The following is a 15,765-nucleotide window of genomic DNA, read 5'->3' as shown; positions in this document are numbered from 1 at the left end:
GTGTGTGTTGCCTTGTGTTGGAAGCTTCCCCACTTTATTCCATGAACTTTTGCACTCTGTAGGCCACAGACGTTACACGGGACTGTACTCCACAGTTCCTTCCAGTTTGCCTGGTAGTGAAGGAGGTTTCCATTCTTTCCCCCAGACCACAGCCATTTATCTTTCTGATCCTGCCAGCTGATCTCTTCCTTTCATGGTTGCCTGACCTCTCTTTTTCCCTTCATGCTGTACTTTTCACTGACAACACCTTCTTCATCTGGAAATACCGTGAGCTGTGATTTGCTACCTGTAGCTCAGATATTTCTCATAGATCCTGTTTTCTCATCAGCCCTGGTCAGCACTGACTTTAATGTTGTCATTCACTGTCAGTTACCAGGCTAATTGTGTCATGATTTGTATACGGATCTCCAGTAAAGATCCACCCAATTTAAACCTGGCCTTAAAATGGGATCTGCATCCAGTCACAGTCGATATCTTCTGTGATAATTGCATCACTGATGGCTCTCAACCCTGTACTTTTCCTTTATAAAAAACTGATGTGCACATCCTGCTTCTCTGGTCAACACCCTCTGCTGAATGTCTGCCCTCCACCTCAAGCTCAAGCTTGACAAGACTGAACTGCAGTTTCTCTGTAGACAAATATGCCCTGTGCTCTCTGTCACCATTCACATCGGCACAATGCCTCCTGTCAAGACTAACAAGTGTCTGGGTGAGCCTTGACAACTGTCAGGAACCGAGAAATTAGACTTGAGGAGTTTCTGGTAGAATGAAAAAAGGATTTCGTTCGTCTAGAAGAGTCAGTGGTCAGTATTTGATGCAGGATTTTCAGTCAAGCTGTCTAAAGTTACTTGCACTCTCTTTTACTGTGGCAGTATATGGTAAGATATATTAAAACCAGAATGTTTTTTCTGTTGATTAAAGGAGGGAGTGAAACAGAAAGTTTGTGGTGAAAGAAACATAGACAAAATCAAGTATTCGTTGACATGAATAAGCAGGTTCCTGTGTTTGATGCAAATATCATCCCAAATACGAGGATGTGACTTAAAAGTGAGATACTCTCATTGATGAATTTGTTTAGTAAAACACATCCAGAATCTATATGCTTAAAAATAAATAACTGGTCAAAATATGTCCAAATACTGTGCATATGGTATGTAATATTGCACCTTTTCCAAGTTTCTCCCTGAAATATTGACTTCCAGGTTTAGACATTCTTATTGTAAGGGTTGTTTTTCTACCTGCTTAAGAAGATATTCCCAGTTAGCAATCATACTGTCCCCACCACGATGCACCACAGAACGCCACAGGAAATCTTTCCTTCCTGTGGCAATCACACTTTCCACCTCATCTACCTCCAGTTGAGAGAGGGACAACAGAAGCATGGCGTGCTGAGATGGCTCCAGCCAGTTTTCCTCAGATAAATAACATTCGATTTTATCTTAAACTCGGTCAAGGTACCCTACAGGGCACCCTGCACTCTCATGAAACAACCAATAAACAGTTCACGTGTTTGGTCATTACAAAGTGCAGCTTCAGTGTAAAGATGTGCTGTTTCATATTGTGAATTTGATGCCTGATGAAGGTCCTGAACATTGTGTTTCTAATAACATCAGTACTGACAGCGTGCAGGAGCCACACAGCTTCATATAAAATATCTAAAATCCTACTGAGGTACTTTCACAGTCTCAGCAGCTGTAAGTTAATGGGGATCGATGATTTTCTGGAAGGGTTCCCATGTTAACATTCTACCAACATGTGCATGATTTGCTTGATGTTCAGAAACACAATTAAGATTTCTTACCTTAATGGCTTATGAATCTTTTATGCACTTGCTCAGTGTTAAATGTAATCAGCATGCTTGTAAGTGTTTTTTGTTGTTGTTGTTGTTGTTGTTTTTTGTGTGTATCTGAGAAGGTTCATACATTTTCCTCTGCCTCTGTTGCACATTGAGAAGAACACACACCTTCCTGTATATGTGGTGTGGGTTTCGATGTCCCATCGGTCCTTGAACACTGACCCAATGTCCTGTATGTGAATTGGCCATTTCTCCAGGCTCTGACAGCTGGGGGGCAGGCGTATCGCTGCCTGCCTGGGTGGACAGCTGCTCTTTTCCCTCGTCCTGCCCTCTAACAGTGGAGCCTTGTGCCAGCGTCCACCTCTCCTGAATGTCAGCACTCATGTAACTACCTCGCGCTCACATCTCAAGCTCTGTGTGGTTTTCTTCTCTTCACTCCCCGTCTGGCCACTCGCTGTCTTTCCCCCAGAGGATCGGCCTGTTTATCTGTCACACGTTTGCACCTCTCCTTTGTTTATGTTTCCCATCGTCTCGACTTTCTGCAAGAATGCTTGCAGGTTATAAACTTAACACTTGCAGAGTGACAGCTTTGCTGTATAGTAAACATCTGTCCACATTCCTACCTCCACAGACATGACTCTTAATTCATTACCTTATTGTATAGGCTGCTAACATATACCTCTCAAAAAAAATAATAATAAAAAGAAAGAAAAAGAAATAATAATAATAACAGCCAAGCTTTTTGTAATATGTGAAGAAAAATCTTATTGCTGTTATCGTTTAGGCATCCAATGGGTGCACATACTGTACACTATTTGTTTTTATAATACAGTGAGAGCACTTGTGGTACTGGGTGGGTGTGATGTTCTAACCTCATATTTAGGAATGCAGCCTGTGTGTATTTTTGTTATGAGGGAAAATTATCTCGTGGGGGAAAATAAGCACCTTGGACATGGTTGAACTTGCGCCCAGAAGCATGACACCATGTCAAGTCCAGCCGAGGAATGCAGAGGAATGCTAATGCAGGAGACATTTCAACTAAGTTGGGCTCCCGCATCAAGACTTGAAGGATGGTCTGATCCCGTCAGCTCGTCTTCACAGGAGAGGGCTGGAGGAGGATCAGTCACACTCTGCTTGCAACACGACTGATCTCAGGGGTCAGAGGGCAGCGCTGTAAAGGCTCTGAGTGGAACAAAGATGCACCAGTTCAGTGCCGTGGAAATGCTGTGATTTATCTTTCTGCGTAAATATGGAAAGATGCAGGATGAAAGAAAATTGAAATATCAATCAGGCATAATAGAAACAAATTAATCCCGTCACACTCAAGGTGTTTTTTCAATTATGGCAAAAGATCAATTATTCTATAGTGAAGTCACTGATGAATGCACACCTTCATATATAATGTACTTAATGGAAAATATGACTGCAAATTCAACGGATGTATCTCATTTGGCATAATATGTCAGATGCTGCTGTAGGACGATGCAAAAGATTATCCAGTTAAACGTACAAGGCCAAACATATGGAAAATATCTTACATCTTTTAATTTTAGTTTGAATGTTAGATGAGTAATGGTAACATGTTGTGTCATATTGAATCCATCATCCACCAGCGCTTATCCTTTGCAGGCTCACAGAGGGGGCTTGAATCTTTCCCAGCTGACCCTCGGAGAGAGTCATCAGGGCTGACATATAGAGACAAACAACTATTCACCCTCACATTCACACCTAAGGGTTATTTAAAGTCACCAATGAATCTAACCTGCATGAGACTGTGGGAAGAAGCAGGAGCATCCAGAGGGAAGAGACATAAACGTGCGGAGAACATGCAAACTCCACTGATCCATTGATCCACACAAATGAACAGAAATCTACTGGAATACAGGTCAGACATACTCTTAGTTTGACTTTTCAGGTCAGTTGATGTTAAAAGCTTATACATCCAATTTCTCAGTCCAGTCATCTGAGTGATTATTATTGCCTCAAACTTGCATATTTTGCATCATGCTGACATCATTTTAACAAGCAAGAACTACACGTTTGAGCTGGATGGCCATGTTGGGTGACTGGTTTACCACCAAGCTAAAATATCTCAACAACTGTTAGATGGATTGCTATGAAATATTGTACTGACATTCATGTCCCCCTCAGAAATGAATTATGATGGTTGATGGTTGATGATGATTGTTTCATGCAGCTTCATTATCATGGCAAATTTTTTGTCCAGCTGGTCCAGTACTTCACGACTAAATACCTGCAGTTCTAATGAGATTTCCACCAATTCATCCGCTCTTGTTTTAGCACTAATTAGTGAATGTTAACATGCTAACTTACTAAATATTATTACCTTCCTTTTAAACATGACTGCCAAAAACATGCATTTAACGCCTAATCTCACCACAAATGAAAAAAGAATTAGCAGAATGTTGCTAAACATGAGCATTTCTTCACCTGAATAATTAGAGCTCTACCACAGCTGGAAAATGATCAATAAATGGTGTATTAGAAGCGACAGTTTTCTTGTGTTTCTGGTACTGTTGTCCGTTTGAGTAGCATATTCAAAACCAGTAATCTCCATTTCTTAAGCTAACATAATTTACATTGCCCCTGCCCACACATACAGCAGAAATGATTAGAGAAAAATGAGCACTCAGAACCTTGAAAATTCTTGTATGTCAGGCCTTGTCTTTAAACCTTGATCTCTCTTAAATGCAAATCCCCGCCAGAGGTCATGAGTCCTTCATGCATGTGAGAGCACGTTTTCTCAATTTCAGCAACTTTGAAGCCTTTTTACCTCAGATACTGCATATGTTGGGCTGTGTGAGCAAACATCTGAGGCCGTGGTTTTGTTTATTGTTTTGTTCTGTGTCTTTGTGTGTGACAGTTTGGTGACTTGTTTTGTGCCAGTACCGACTGGTTTTTCCAGCTTTTTTAGATCTCTCATTTAGAGGAAGCGTCTTTATGTGAATGCAGATTTTATCCTCTCCTGCCCTTAAAATAGACAGTAGCAGCTCACTGCCTTCAATGGTGCGCTAAAACCTTCATGTTTAAATCTCTGCATCAGTGTGAAAAAATGCAGAAGTCATCATAATTGTGTGTATGAATTTCCAGGACGGCGATGATTTATTGTGGTGGCAGTTTTACTGCACATCCCCCACGCTTTAATATTTCCCCTTGCACTCTCTTTTTCTCTCTTAACCTGCATGGCCTTTCCTCTCACATGTGGATTTGGAATGTAAACGATCACCCTCAGGGTCAAAAGGAAAAGGTCGCCCATTTTCATGCAATGCTCAATATGCAAATTTCAAGGCAAATATCAGGATCGTGCAGCCAGCAGGCACATAATTAAGTGACCTAGATTCCTCAGTTGAAGTGAATAGTGGTGGAAGAAGATGATAATTGCTTTAATTTCTGAGAGTAGATCTTCTCGCATACCAAAGCTGAGAGTTAATGAAGCACATAATGTGCGTGTAACTGTAAAAAATTCTTTGTTTTTGCCTCCTAAGATCTGATTTCACTCATTTTTATGGTACAGCGGCTGAAGGAGGAAAATGATTGTTTGGTCAGTGCTTGCTGACGCTCGTGTTTATGTGCTGCTGTGAAGAATTTCTCTGTTCCCCTCGTCAGTGTAAATCTCAGGTGCAGGCAGGTAGGTAGTTGTGTGTTTATGGAGCTTCCTGCAGAGTAGATTGGGGCAATTACACATCTAAAGCGCCTCATATAACAACACACTCTTTGTCCCGCAGACAGGGTGCCTAGCTGGGGATGGGGTCATGGAGTGCACTCCGACAATAACAACCCAGGGATCAGATTTAAACGTCTGTCACTGGATTCAAGACACACAGACATTAAGGCGCACAGCATGTGGATGAACATGACACACAGATACGTGTGGAGGTGCTTCACACGGTGATGGCAGTAATTTTTTGTTTGGTCGGTAAACTGCCACTTTGAAGTTTAAGATGCCTCTTGCCACTTTCCCTTCCACAGGGTGATATAGAATACGTACTCAAAGGGTGGTTGATTTCATCGCAGTTGATCCACTGTAAACTTTCCAATAATGCATAAAATCTTGTTTGCATTCCGCCCTGGAGGCAGTCAGTGGGTGGCATTAAAAGAGCAAATGTCAGAGCTGGGGGGGTGTAATCAAAACAGGAAAGTGAAAACATTGAGAAACTCACAAAAAAATAATAATTCAGACAAATATTCCCCAAAGTATTCACATTTTTAAAAGGTCAGATTAATACCGTAGAAAGAGCACGCCAAGTAGCGCTTGCTGCACCCTGACGTCAGCTAGCATCCACCACCCGTCACGACATCGATAAGTCAGGCCGTGAAAGCACAACAAATACACATTATTATACTAAAACCATTTTGATTAGAGAGACGGGATGGAGATGCAGGACCAAACTCTCTCTCTGTCATTACTGAAGTTTGTAATAATTTATTTGTGGCACAGTAAGTTTGCTGCATTAGACATGAATGTCTTTCTTTCTGATTATGTCATGTAACAGTACTGCTGTAAAAAGTTGATTTTTGATATTAACCTGACATCAGAAATAATTACTACACTCGAAAATTAAATCAGCAGTACTGTTATTATCATACATCCACAACAGGCAAAACAGTTTACAGTATAGAGTGATACTTGGATGTTTACTGTGGGAAAACCGCCAAGGTGCATGTGCAAATAACTGCTGGGAAATATGGTTGTTGGTGATTTTAACATAAAGGACCCTGAGTGCAGGAAATTGTATTCTCAGCTTGACTTCACAGCGAAAGAAATGTGTGATTATTAGAGGAAGTGACTCACTCCTGTCAGGAAATGGAGCAGGTGCGGTCTTGTAAGTGCTTGCGTCTTAACTTAATATCAGAGTGGACTGAGTCACTGGACAAGAGAGGGCAGAAAGCTGTTTGTGAGGTATTTTAAAGTTAATCAGCATAAACAGCTCATAGGTTTCTCCAACAGTGTTATCCAGGCAGTATGAACATTCTGGAGAAAACCTGCTGGTTTGTAGCCCTTTGACAGTGAAGGCATGAGGCAGAAAGCACATTTGATCTGACACAACACCTCCTAAACTACTGAGAGAGAGCTGGTGCAGTTATAATGCACCTTCAACCTCCAAATCATGCCCCTGAAGTGCACCAAAGAGAGGGTTGGGAGCCTATTTTTTTGTGTCAGCAGTAAACGCTTCCTGCCCAAAAAGCTTTATCCTCTGCCACCCTGGAGATGAACAAGCTCCCCTGGACTGCACTTCACACCTGCGCATTTCCCTGACCGTCTCTGCATGTGAAACATAAATCACATACAGCACGTGTTAATGCACGAGTATAGGATGTGTGAGTGTGTAGGCATCAACAAGCGTAAATAAAAACTGGCAAATTCTTCAACCAAAGTATTCAGTTTGCAGATGGAGACATGAAGAGCGCCTATGAAAAATATGATTCCAATTTTGGTGATTTTCATGTTTTCACTTCAATCAAAGAATTACATGCTCCTCTGTGGCTTGAAAAACCTCGACCGCATTTGGTCTTTTGAAACCCTTTGAAATCCCACTGGATAAACTGAAAAATATGCTTGGTGGTCATGCTTGAAACACGACACATTTTCTTTCTCCCTGAAAACTCTGAATTTTGGAGCATTTTCACTCAAAAGTGGTGATATGCACTATTCCAAGCTCTTTGAAATCAGATGAAGGACACATGTAGAGCAAAAGTGTCAGTTGTCTGTTTGATGTTTAACGTCAGAACATATTTAAAGACTGATGTGACACGCACAGACAAATGAGACAGAACGTTGACAGAACATGAATTTCTCTCTAATGTGCAGAATTTAAATAGGAAATACGCTATCTGAAATCAGAGGGAAAAGCAAAAAGATATTTGTTCAGTGACTGCTAGGTGCCCTTCCAGCTGTCCGGGCCACGGGTTGTTATGACAAGAAACATTATAGAGTTACATCAGCTGTCCAAACTCTATACCATCATGATACGTCTAACGGAAACATAATGATTCCATCATAATCTCCCGTTGGTAAACATTCCAAGGGCCGAGGTTTTAGGGACAGTTGGCGAAAATGATCCTGACTGATTTTACAGAAATGCAAGGGCACATAACTCAGAGAAGAAAGAAAATGGCGCGATGGTGGCGGCTCATGTGGAAGGAGTGATCTTCGTATTCATTGCCCCCCCCCCCCCCCACCCCCACTTCTGGGCAGGTGGCTCTCACAATAAGACCTGCTGAGTGAAGTACTTGTGTGAGATTAATAGCTGTGATAAGGCTGTAATGAGAGACCGAAGGGGGGTGGATAAAGATATGAACAGGGGAGAATGGAATACAGAAGAAAGAGAAGGGATGTACTTTAAGAGAGACCAAAACAACAGGGAGACTTTGAGAAGGAAACCTTACCTGGCTGCCCGCCAGTGGAATGTCAGCGGTCTCTAGATTAGTGGTTATACTGTACATTACTCCAACCTATTAAAATATTACACACACTGATTGATGCTGACAGCCAGACCAGAGAGTGGTGACTATGTGGGCAAATGTGTCTGTCTTCATTTAGGACCTGCTGCCTCCAAATCCTATTTCTATTGTCAAAAGTCTTGCAAACAGCATAATTGTGGATTTCTTGATGGTTTCATGAGTCAGAAGTTCATGAGAGGCACTCTTAAAAATCAACAAAGAGGAGTTAAATGGTTGACATCCTTCCCTGCTCTACAAAGGCGCCGAATTTCTTTGTGGAAATCAATTTGCAAGCACGTCGTCCTGCTTAATCACTGCAGTTCCCCTCGCTGTTAGAACGCAAAGTCATCGGGGATGCTGGCACTGCAGCGCAATGAACTCCAATGACACATGACCGTCTTCTCTTGTACTAAACTCTAGGGATGCCCCCACCCACCTCCACCACTACTTACACCCCTGCCTCACACACACCCATTTGAACTTGAGAGTTCTGTCAGCCAGATCAGTAAATAATTACAGGCAGCCAGGCAGGCAGCACGGTAATTGAATGTACAGCGAGCTGAGATACGGTGATGGACAGATTCCCATTAACCAAATCCACTTCACTGCAGTTTTCCTAAGGGCAAACTATGTTCAAACAGAGCCTAATCCACCGACAAAGTGTCTGATGCCGACAAAACCAAGAGACTGACGGTGTCATCCAGGGCAAGCTTACAGTAAGTGCAGCCTGCAGCGTGCATTGCTGCACCTTTTCCTTGCTGCTTTATATTTCATCCTTGACCAGGAAGATGTCACCTGCTTTAGGTGTGTTTCTGCTGATGTAGTTTGCACTTGATTGTGTCCCTACTGAGAGAGAGAGAGAGAGAGGGGGTCGAGGCTGAAGGAGGCAGTCACCTCCATTAAGCACACACGCACACACACACCATCTTCAGTGGAACCGTTCACTCTGTACACTTAAGCATGCGACTGTTTGATGTGCTTGTTTGAACTTCCGACCTTGTCTCGCCAAAACCATTTCGGCTGAGTGACCCTGCTCAAGCATCAGTGGTTCAAGGGGAGGAGTGCAACACGTAGATGGTCCTGTCACATCGACTGTGAAGGACGTCTCATTTACCGCTCTGCTGTAGATTAAATTCTGGGGCCTGTCATGTACAATGACGGTATTATAAGCTAGAAAGTTGATCAATGCGAGATGTGATCAAGTGAGAAGAGAGCCCCGAGTTCATTACAGGTGTAAGGGTTGAAATAAAGAGACCACTTTATGAAAAAGGACTTTAAAATAACATCACCAGTGCAAACTGTTTAACAGGTGCTGGATCAGCTGATGATTCTGATCATCTGTTTTTTGTTTTGTTTTTTTTAAAACTATAGTTTTGATGATTTAACCTCATACGTGTAAATATGTGTGACTTAATAAATTTGCCAAATTAGTTTGCCCAAGCACTTGTTGAAACTGTTTCCCGTGTGAGTGACAATAGTAAGTTGATAGTAGTGAGTTTATCCTGTTTCCCTGGGGGACCCATTAGAAGTCACAGTATTAAACTGTCTTGCACACTCAGACACAACAAAACATCAGCATAAAAATACAAGCCCCGAAAGACTTTTTCCCGTAGGCTTACTTGAATGACTGTAAAATTCACACATGATTTCACTCACTTGGCCCAATAATGTTTGGAAAGTCTAGAGGTGCATCACAATTAAAACACTTTAACCCCATTCAAGTAACCAGAGCACTAAAGCAGAGGTTAGACAGTTCAGCCGGAGCCCACACTGCTACTCTTGGTCAACAGTCCAACACCACCCAGATGGTGAGAGTAGCCAAACGGGCTGCCACCCGTCCACACATTTTCTGACAGGTGGACACACAGGGGACATACATTTTTGTTAAGAAACCATGAAAAAGCATAATATGTGACCTTCACCACTTGCAGTGCAGCGATGCTGAAAAGGAGCTGCAGCATTCACACAAACAGTTACTGAAGTCAGTCAATAGGGGGAGGTTTTGTGAGCAGCAGAACTTGGTGTTTCATATGTGGTTCAGTTTTTATGTATATCTGTGTGTGTGTGTGTGTGTGTGTGTTTGTCTGCTTAAGTATTCATGTTTGTGTGTGTGTGTGTGTGTGTGTGTGTGTGCCTGCAGAACAGATGCTGTTGCCTCAGTCTGCATTGCATGTCCTGTGGGAGTCCTTAATGTTTATTTAATCAGTTCTTGTACTGAAAAAGTATCACCTCACCCAGTGTTCTTAGCAGGCTGTGCAAAGGTCGTACGTACTGCGCTCTGTGTTTCCTTGTGGGAACACACACTTCCCTTGTTGTGCGCACACCAGGGAAGTAGATATATACCCGCAGTATCTGCTCGTGGCACAAATTTGAAAAAAGAAACCATTTTCCTCTTATCACAAATGGTATAGAGGCAGGCATATCTACCTGTTCACTCATAGATTGAGATTTATGATACACAAAAAACAAAGATTAGAATTTATTGAGTCCCTGAAGAAATTCACAAACCACCTAGCAGTATAGAGAAAATTCATCACTAAAATGATGTAGTGAAACAATAAATATAATCCAATAATATGCATGTGCACTATTCTGAAATGAGTCATTCTGCATAATGAGTATTTCTATTGTTTGTACTTTAACAATATTTTGATGTTAATACTTTTCTACTTTTTTTTTTTTTTTTAAAGGACACTCACTTACATAACTCTACACTGTGGTATTGTTACTGTCATTAAAATAAAAAACCTGGGTACTTCTTCTTCTGCTGCTTGCCCACGACGGCTCTTTGAAGGGCTGCAAATGCTGAATGGTAAGGTGCTTTTCTTATATCATTCAAGCTGTGAATCAGGTGGACATGGACAGAAAAGGGCTCTAAACAAAAACACAAATGAAGCCTAAATTCCAAGCATAGCTCAGTCATATGAGCATGAGTCACCACAATGGGTGCGCAGACATTAAAGGCTTGAATTAAATCCCTGCACGCCATTCTGAGCATGTGAGCCACCGCCACGACTTGCTGCAGCAATATCAGTGTTTAAGCCGCAACGCAGGAAGTGTGTTTAATTCAGAATAATGCCCGTCTCATCAGCTTAAATCATCACGTAGGAGCCGTTAAGAACTTGCAAGAATGAGATGCTGTTGAGCCTTCAGCACATATTTAATTCTACTGCTAGACGCTGCCTTTAGCAACGGGCGGTTTTCCATGTTCAAGCTGTACAACTGACCGTAAACACTCCACAGTTTTAAAGTCAAACTGAAATTTTAGTTTTCTTTATATAAACAGCCTCTTCTTTCTATTTCAAAAGGAGATGCTAAGGTTAGCATTGTTTCCTGTAAGACGGTACTTGTTAGTCATGTCATAGCAGCACCTATTAAGGTAGCTGTGGGACAGAATGGTGTTGTGTTTACTCTGGAAAGGAGGGTTCAAGTGTTCAGCTTTTTTTCATGGATCCACCTGTAGTCACCCAAAATGACCAGGCTGTAAAAACCTACAACAAAGACTTGTCCTAAAATCATAAATTAAATAATGAACTTATTATCTTTTTAACTTCATCCCTGTTTGCCTCCTGGGTTTTTGAGAACATAACTCATGGCCTGCTTTTCTGCAGCCTGCTTTGTAAATCTCATATGTCAGAGAGTCCTTGAACACACTAGGAAGATGGGTTTTTCAAACGGTCCCTGACTGCAACTACATTAAGAAAAAATAGGACAACAAAAATGCAGGCTGTGATGGATCACCTTTCACAGGCTGAGTTCAAGGACGTGCAGCTTGAAAGTCTCTGAAATGACTAACTGGTCACTAACTGTCTGTCAGTTGCAAAGTGTGATGTCCTGTGACCTTTAGTATGCTTGCCTTTGCTTATAAATAAAATAAACTCTTACATTATTCTTAGTCTTAAAATCTTGAAAAGAACAGATTTTCCACTTTCTTTGTTTCAGAAAAGAGAGGACAAGGTCATCCTTGAGTTAAGAAATCACGAGCAATTATAATTTTTGCAATATGTTACACCGCCAACATAACTTCCTGTACCATCCTGCCCACTCTTTCACACATCGGCTTTGAGACTGTAGTGCTTCACCCTGGATTTACTTCAGTTATACTTTGTGCTTCTGTTAGGCTAGTGTGCATCTGTTCTGTCTGTGTTTACCCTGACAGAGAAGAGAGGCACGGTCAGCCATCTGGAGACATCTGCTCCATTTCCAGCAACCACAATCAGGTCAGAAGTCTGAGCTCCAAAAGCCTGCAGGGGCCCTCAGATAGCAGATCAACCTCCATGCTGTACCTGCGGGACAGACAGGAGGAATTCAGACAACTCTAATTATCAGTTTTCTCTCTGTGTGGAATGTGGATGAACTAACCAAATGTGCTCGTATACGCTTGGTGACAAAGCGTATACAAGCCTTTGGTGACAAAGAAATGAAATGTGAGCGAGAGGGAGAGTCGAGACAGAGGCAGGAAATGAAGGAGGGACTAAACTTGACAAAGACAAATGTGGGAAGCCTCCATTTATCTCCTTTCACTCATGGTACATGTCCATTCGAATACAAAGATGGAGAGAGAAGAGAGAGATGTAATTTGCCTGTGTTTGGGAGAGGAAATCAAATAACCGCATCATATTTGAAGCATTTCTTCTCTGACATCAACATCCTCAGCAGAAAAATTACAGCGCTGGCACTTGTTTGTTCAAACACTGACCAAACGGTGGACAGGACGTGACTTTGACACCAGAGGCAGCTGTTAACATCCTGTCTCCTACCATCTGTCATTTATGGTGTCTTTAAGTCATGACCCCAGTGTTTTTCTTTTCTTATACCCATGATTATAATCTCTCCCCAACCATAACATTATTTTTCAGTTGCCTCAGCCTAATCAAACGTTAATCATAGCGGTAGCAGACCCAAATGCATGAATGATTTTAGGGATATGAATCATGCCTGGAAATCTGTAAAATATGACCCTTTCCTTTACTTGGACTTGTTCCTGTGGTGGTCAGGAGGCGAATTTATTGTTTTCTTCCATTTTATCTTCTGAACGAACTGACAGCCAACTTTGGCTTTGGTCAGATGTTGTTGTGTGTGTAGACGCTAAGCAGATGCTGCAGACATGGATAAAGAATAAAAGCTGCAAAAACTTCTTCTACGCACTTTTTCTTTCTATAGCATGAAACACCTACACACAAACATCAGGTTCATTCCATAGCTCGATATTTTTATTGATGGTAAAACATTACTGTGTCTCCCTTTATATTCCTCTGTGCTTTATTAGTATTCAGCTGACGCCTCATTCTGGGAAGACCAAAGTGAAAGGATTATGTTAGAGCTTATTAGATTGAATCAGACTTAACAGGTTTTGCCACTGTTTTTAAAGACACGAAGCATCCTCAGAGATTTCCCAACACAGATAAGGCAGTTTTTACCTTTCCAGTTTTCAGTATCTTTTCATATCTCATCTATTTCCAAAACTATTATGTTTTTTTGTCCTTTGTTCTCTGACCTCACTCTGCATTTCACACACTTTACAAAACACTGTTCCCACCCACCGCTCTCAGCCAAACCGACATCCCATCAATAAGAAAATATTTTTGTTGTGTTCCTCCTCTGTCTGCACCTCTGTGGGTGTATGAATCTCTGCTCTCTTCTCCTAAATGATATGAGGCTTAGCTGCCTTCTACAGGAGAAGCAGATAAGAGCTTAATGCATTACCCTGCAGAGCTGCGTCCAGCGCTGGCCTCATAAATCACATCATGGTTATACTTGAGTGTTGACTATGTGTTTGTGTGTATTGGGTGTGTATTGTGGTGGGTGTGTTTCGGGCAGGCGGAGGTTTGGTGTGATGACAAAACACATGCACCCATATGCTTGTTTGTTGATGTTTAAATTGATTCCCCCTCCCCCCCTGCAGGTTTCTTCATCACAGTGGTCAACTCTGCAACACACACTCAAACAGGGCTCAGGCGTGGCTGAGGAATTAACACACAGTATAACCTTTTATATTCATGACCGTGATGGAAGCGGGACCATCTATCACAACACATTTTTATTGAGAAAAACATCCGTGTGGCCAACTGGCCACAGAATACATAGGAGACAGAAACAAGGGAAGGAAATGAGCTAACTGACGCCAGTGAAGCTGGCACGTATCATCCCAGTCTTTGCCTGAAGAGTTTGTAAAGCAAAGTGTCGTTCAGAGCGAAGAAAACCAGATGGCAATTTATACTATGACTTCAGTGAAAACATGAAAAAACTCAGAGCTGCCACTGCGGAAACAAACACGGGGCTGTCCGGCAACAAAACTGAACCTGGCTTAAAGTTTGACCGTCTGATGCCATCTCCAAGATGCTGCAGTGGCCAATCAGATGCACTGAATCACACATTTTGAGTGGTTTACTTTGCAATTGTCATACTAAAAAATATAATTATTACCACTGTGATAATTTTCCAGAAGTATAAAGTATTGTTTCATGGTATTTTAAACTGCTGTGCAGATTTCAGACTTATGGAGATGTCACCCAAACTGCACTTCCTGGATCACATTTTATGTTCCTACCAACGCAGTCCCTTGTCCTGGTTAGTAATGGCTTGTTTACAAATGACTGATCAACACTCAGCATTCAGTGACAATCTGTTTAATCTGTGCGACAGATTTCAGGTGGACATGGTTATCAGTCAGGGCTCCTCCCTTGGACTGTTTGAACCTCTTTCCATCTGGAAAAAACACTGCATGTGGACAATAAATATTCTTACTTTGTGCATTACCACAGAGTTGTAGTAAAGTCTGGGTTCCTGCTTTAAGTCTGCATATTAGGCTGAAAGAGCTCTTTAGGTCTAATTAACAGTTAGAAATAAAAAAATTCCTGCTGCCCAAGCGAATTCGTGTAAATTTACTATTTCAGCCCTCTGTATCTATTTTGTATTTCCTGTTTAATGGAGCTGTTTAAAGATTCTTTCATGAAATCTGGTCCAAAGTTGCTGTAATTAACCTTTATCACCCTGAGCACATTTTCGATTTCCAGATGGAAATGCCCTGTGGCTGCTCAGCTATATAATTTCTAGATGTGACTGTGTGAATGTGGACCATAGCATTATGGCAGAGGAGAGAAAAGTGACTCAGTCTACTTTCTCCTGTTTTCTCTGGCTGCTCCTTTGGAGAACGAGCCAAGGAGAGATGCACAAGCCCACCTAACCCCGTCCTGTCCAATAAAAGTCAGCAGCAGACGTCACTGTTCCCATTTGTTTTAGTTCCGCCGTCTCCATCGAACCACCCTGTGTTGGAGTCCAGTATGGCTGGGTAGCCTCACTACTTCATCATGTTGGATTAAATCAAGTGTCTCCACCCTGGCTGCATGCCAGCAGAGGTCAGGCTGGGCAGCCTGCCTGTGAAAACACAAAACTCTCAGTCACTTTAACAAGGAAGAGCTCTATAGGGAGAGGAGGACGTGTTTGACTAGCATGTGGAGTTTTCAGAGATAAGTATCTCTGAAAGGGGCCTGGGTCAAGTCAAGGAT

This window comes from Scatophagus argus, chromosome 20 (assembly GCF_020382885.2).
Source record: "Scatophagus argus isolate fScaArg1 chromosome 20, fScaArg1.pri, whole genome shotgun sequence".
Classification (NCBI taxonomy): Eukaryota; Metazoa; Chordata; class Actinopteri; family Scatophagidae; genus Scatophagus; species Scatophagus argus.
The sequence above is the reverse complement of the archived record's forward strand: the minus strand, read 5'-3'. Positions refer to the sequence as shown.